The 6,000-nt window shown below is 35.1% G+C and overlaps 1 long non-coding RNA gene across 1 annotated transcript in view; it reads right to left on the bottom strand.

Annotated features, from left to right (window-relative positions):
* Positions 1-583: 583 nt before the first annotated feature.
* LOC132201098 (uncharacterized) overlaps positions 584-6,000 on the bottom strand; it is an 84,681-nt gene continuing 79,264 nt past the window's right edge. Inside the window, exon 5 of the long non-coding RNA XR_009442235.1 lies at positions 584-734. This is a non-coding gene — a long non-coding RNA (uncharacterized LOC132201098). The remainder of the gene's footprint in view (positions 735-6,000) is intronic.

Below are 6,000 nucleotides of genomic sequence, written 5' to 3'. Positions count from 1 at the left end.
GATGTACAGAATGTGGCAATTGTCAAATAATAATTATTATTTACCGAGTTATTAAAAAACATGGATAATTGGCTTATTTTCATAGGCAATCTTGGCTTTTTTTTTCAAACAAAACACTCAATTTTTTCTTATAAAAGTCTCCCATATGATGCGATGAGAGAAGAAGAAGTGCTACTTGAAAATCATATAAACTGCTTTTCACAGAATTCTTATTAATTAGCCTTCACTGCAGGTGGCTTCTGAAATTGGGGGAATATAAACATAAAAAAACATCCCGTCTAATTGGCTCTTGGTTGACATGGAGAATCTAATTCCATTGTAAACGGGCAAAAAGTCGGAGAGGGAACGAGGAAGAACGCCAAATTGGAATGTGCGGAATCTCGAAACTCGAAACAAACATGGCCGAGGATAGTAAGTATTCCAAAAACTTTGAGCAAGGTTGTTTGTGTGTGCGTGTGCGAGTCTCTTCTGTTTCACTAGGAGCGAGCAAGAGTTCAAAGGCGCGGCGGAGCGTTGTTTGCAAAAGCTAGGGGTCAGATTGAAATTCCATCCGATGGGGCCAAGAACCAAAATATTACCTCTCGTCAAGGAATGCCAGGAGAATTACGTCGCCGCTCTTTGAGAAACGCGAGCAAGCCAGCCGTGAGCTCTCCTTGCCGCTTTTTGTTTCGTCGCAGGCAAAGTAGTGTGGGTAGGCAATCCGCTCAGCGTCTCCGTTGACCAGGTTGCAGCGTCTGAAACGAAAGGGGGAAGTTCAAGTTGAGAAGTGAACCTTTGCAGGGGGGATTTTGTGTAAAGATAAGTCTTTGAAGATACTTATAAAAATCCACTAATATCCAAAGAGTGTTAAATATTTTCATTTCATTTATTTTTTTATTTTGCAATGCTTTATTAAATTCACAGAAGGTGAAAAAAATTAGGTATTTTTATTATGTCTTGGTTTTCAAAGCAAAAAATGGTTATTTTTACTAAAAATATATTAAATGAGATGAAAAATAATTTGCTATGATTTATTTTTTCATTATTGTTCTATGGATTTTTGCGTATCAAAATATTTCTTATTCAAAGTTTGTGCCAGAAAAACACCGTTTTTCCTGTTTTTCTCTTTCTCCAAAAAAATTGATAATTTTTGTTCTATTTTGAGACTATTTTAAATTATGGGAAAACGACTTGTTGAAAAAACTTTTGGGTACATTCAAGACATAAGCTATCAATTGACACTTTTTCAACTAAAATTAGAATCTTAAAGCCATCTACAAAAATAATATAGTTCTGTTCAATTTTTGGAATATTGTTTAAAATTTGCCAATTGAAAATAGTAGTAGTTTCGATAAACATTTTTAATATAAAATATAATTAAATGTTTTAAGGGTTTTAAAATATCTGACATACTTATGCAAATTTTATCACCTGAATTCTTTTTTGAGCATAACTTAATAGTAAGAAATAAATTTCTCAAGATTATAGTTGCAAGTTTTCAATGTTTCGCGTTTCAAACGTGCGTAAATTTGGCAAAAGCAAGCACAACACTAACTCATTAAATAAATTCAACAGCCCTCTCATCACGTCCTTTCTCTCTTTGCACAAATAATTTACTAAACTCGCTCTCAACTGCACAAAAAGTTCCGGCACACGACCCTTCGCCCCAGCAAAGGTCCACCGCCGCACAATTGAAACGAGACAAAATGCGCGGAGAGAGAGAGAGGCTTTCAGCCCTCAAGAATGGCATTCATTTTTGACAGCGACGCAGCTTTAATTAGCGTAATTATGGCAGAAGGTTGAGAGAGAGAAGGGCGAACCAACTTTCTCTCTCCGCCTGCTCTTTATTTTACTCCGGCACAGCATCCAGTGTGTGGCCACCGTCATTATCATGGCACTGCTCGTCGTAAACTTTTGGTGGTCGTCGGCCTGCCTAGCCCTTGGCCTCGCCAACTCACCCACTCACCCACCCACCCACCATTTTGCCCCCCTTATCATGCTGTATGACTTCCTCCGAACATGGCTCCGGAACGGACATCCCTTCTCTTTCTCTCGCTACCCGAACCGAAAGCAAGGGGTTGCTCGCTCGCAATCTTCACACCCTTGCACGCCGGCAGATAGCTAGGTTGACCCCATCATCACCACATACAGAAGCGGCGAGGCAGCAGGAAACTTTTGTTTTATGCGACAACTTCATTCCTCCCTCGCTAGACGCCCTCCAAGCCAAAGCCGCAATCGCAGCAGGGTCCATGCCAACGTGAACTGACAAGTAAAGCACGTTATTTATATTTAAAACTTTTATTTTATATTTATTAAAAATTTTAATCATGATTTAAAACTTTATTTCATTTGATTGAAGATAAATAAATAAATATTAATATTTACTTTTAATCTTATTAAATATAATTTAAATATTCAAAATTTTACAGATTTCAGTAATATTTTTTTGCTACTTTGATATATAGTATTTTTATCTAAGTATAAATATGTGTGATCCTCAGCATCTCACAAGAGAAGCTGAGGATTTCTTCAATTAGAATGTGTTTGGATCAAGATGTTTTGACATTTTTGTTTACGAATAATAAATATTACCTGAAAACTACTTCTACAATCTAATTGAGCATTCATATTATTATTAATTATATTAGTAAGGAAAAATATAAATATTGTAATCATTTCAAAAAATTGAGTTTATTTTTCAAATGTGATATTTCAGACTTCTTGCTTTTCTTTGGTGGAGCTGAGGCGGGTCGAAAAATAGTAAGAAATCAAATTTAATGTAAAATGTATTGATCAAATAATTTGCGAATAAAAATTAGCTGATCGTCAATTGAATATATAATTTCAATTTCCATACTTCAACTCCGCCCTTTTAAACAAAATCAACTGAACAAGACGTAATTTAATCCCAGCACCATAAAGAAGATTAAAATTAATTCTCAGAGAGTGCACGGGGGTGGCTCCTTATACAAGGGTTGTAGATTTTAAGACGGGGTGCCAGCAGCAGCAGGAAAGGTACATTTATTTTGCGCGGGGGCTTAGCCGTCGCGTATATAAACTTTAATTCCTTTTGCAGGGCGCCGGAAATTAATCTGGCCTGGCCATAAATTCGTGCTCGCGCGGACGCGATTCGCCCGGAAGTCACCGAGGGCAGAAACCAATTAATGTTGCGCGCTGCTCGAGATGCGATTAGTGGCGCGCGGCAGATAAATAATAATAAGCGAGCGGCGGTGATCGCGGCTGCCTGCAATATCAGCCGAGATAATTTCCCGTTTGCTAATTATCAACTCTGGCTCCAAGTGAAATTTGCAGTTCGAGACGAGAAGAGCCGCCTGCAGGTTTTGTTATTTCGGGCATGGGCGCCGAAAATCACCGGCCGCGCTTTTGCCATTAGCGTTCCTGATTATATTTCGGCGGTTCAACTTAACGGAGAGTAGAAAATCATCTATTCATCTATTTAAAAGAAAGAATAAAAACTAGGCAAGGTTGATTCCATTTGTGGAAAAAACTAATAATTGGCAGAAAACAGTTATATAGGATGTTGGAGAATTCTTTAAAAAAAGGCAACTAATTCTCTAATAGTGAACTTCAATAACCCATGATGATAAATTTATTCTGTCTCTAGCTATATAGAATAAATTTCTGAACATACTGCCCACTCCGTGTTATTTTTTATGACAAAACCTCTAATTTTAATGTTTATTATTAAAATAATCTTAAATAATTTTTGGTACATATTTGATGACTTTAAATGAGTTTTATTTAATAATAATTGTATTTTAATTATAATATTTTTAATAGTTTTTTATATTTAAAACAAAACCTTTTTGCTCTAAAACATCATTTTTACAGCAATAAAAGTTTTTCAAAATTTTATAATCTGGCATACATACCATAATTAAGCATGTTTCATGAAATTATGCTGTACGTGTAATTATGATAGAGGTAGTTCTTCCTGTTCATTGTTCAGAAAATTGATTAATTGATAATATACAGTTTTACTTATGTAAAAAGCTTAGGAAATTGTTAATTCATGCATATAAGATTCAACGAGTTTAGCAAATTTTCATTGAGATAAAATTTTAATTGCTTTTATTTCATTTGCTGATAATTTTAATATATTTTCTTATGAAATATAGGAATGTAGACGGTTACCACAAGTGATTGAGCCGTTTATTTTTTGCAAGAAAATTTTTCAAATACTTTATCAGAAAGTGAAAAATTTAAATAACTATTAGTAAAACTTTTGACTATATCATTTCAGTTCGGGCAATTCAATAAAATCATTATAAGATCATTACATCATAATATTTAACAACAAAATCTTCAATTCTATATGAAATAATTTCATGATCGCAGGTCGATTAATGGTATTATTGAAATTGGTTTAAAATTAGGCTATACCTCGATAGGTCATTGTTTGAGACGTTTACAGTTTTGTAGTAAAATTAGCATCCTGCTCTATTACGTAAATTTTTCTAAATGAATTAATTATCAACTTTAAAAAAGCCGAATTATTATCTAAACACCAGCAATCTATAAAATCATTATTAATTTTGTATTTCAAAATAAATTCAATGTGTGCTGTGCCCTAAAAATATTTTTTTTTTCACTTCTATTATTTGAACTCGAAGTCGATTTCAATTCCAATTTTGACTGAACCTAGGAGGTTGTATCTCCAATTCAGTCGTCACTTCTTCCTGTGTGCGGCGAGGCTGTTTTTCCGCTCCCAAATGATTAGGAAAGCGTTTCTCTCTCTTGCTTGCGTCGACCAAAACATCATCAGAGCGTCGACCGAGAGGGCGAGCGGAATATACCGTGTGTGGCGGTCGGGCGGGCGGGCTCATTTACCGGCGTTGCTTCCGTACTATTTCTCGCCTCTTATTTTGCATCCATTACTGGCTGCTGTGGATACTCGAGTGGCTGTGGCAGCCAACATGGCCGACCCACGTCCCATTAGTGCTGCAGCAAGCAAACCCCTGCGCGCACAACACTCTTCCGCTCGCTCTCTCTCGCCGCACACGCTCTCTGCTCTCCTTTCTAATAATAATAATAATAATAATACTTTGCCGCCAACTTTCTGATCAATAATACATGTGTATAACGAGAGAGAGAGCGCGCAATGGACGGGACACTTTATAACTCGGGCGCAAAACTTTTGACCATTTGCTAATTAATTATTCGCAGCGTAATCTAACATTAGAGAGAGAGAGCTGCAGCCCTTTCAAGAATTATGGCTGCTTCGCCGCCGAACTCGAGCAGAACGGCTTCAAAGTTTGCGCCCAGTAATGGCCACGCCAACCTCTCGACTAAATTTATACCGAAGGTTCTGTCCCCACAGGTGCAAAATGTATTACAAATTCCTTATGCAGTTTTATGGCCATGTTGATTTGTGTACAGAATTTTCATTGCAAGATTGTAATCATTTTAATTTTTATAATTTTATTATTTTAATATTTGTGGCCCAAATTTTCATAGAAAGTCCCATGTATTTCTAAAGAGAAATAATTCATAAAATTTTATAAAATTATATTAATTGTGAGCGCTCTTAAATTGCATTTTGCTGCAAAGTATATGAAAGCAGTGAGATTCATAGGAGACATTAATTTCAAACACCGCAACTTTTTTCCATTAAAAATAATTTTCTTGAAATTTCAAACTCTGCGTGGAAACAAAAATGTTTTACGAAAACCACAAAAACATGCTCAAAGCTCAAATATTCAAATTAAATCTGCAAAACATTTTTATTGTATGCATATCGAAATATAGAAATGCCACATTATTTCTTATGAATTTTAAATTTTGTTTATAATTAATTTTATTTATTTAATATTATAAATTTTAATAATTTTCAATAATAAGCAACGTTTTTGGAATATTTTGTTCTTAGCATGTGTAAAAATTATATCACAAGGGGCTTATTACTTTACAGCTATATCCATAAATTAATTCGCTTGCGTATTTTACTTAGAAAAATCTCAGCGACAAGATTGCTATCATGAAAGAGATCCAAAGATGTTC

This window comes from Neocloeon triangulifer, unplaced genomic scaffold, assembly GCF_031216515.1.
Source record: "Neocloeon triangulifer isolate White Clay Creek 2 clone unplaced genomic scaffold, ASM3121651v1 ptg000014l, whole genome shotgun sequence".
In the NCBI taxonomy this organism is placed as follows: Eukaryota; Metazoa; Arthropoda; class Insecta; order Ephemeroptera; family Baetidae; genus Neocloeon; species Neocloeon triangulifer.
Note: the sequence above shows the minus strand (reverse complement) of the source record. Positions and strands in the feature narration are given on the sequence as shown.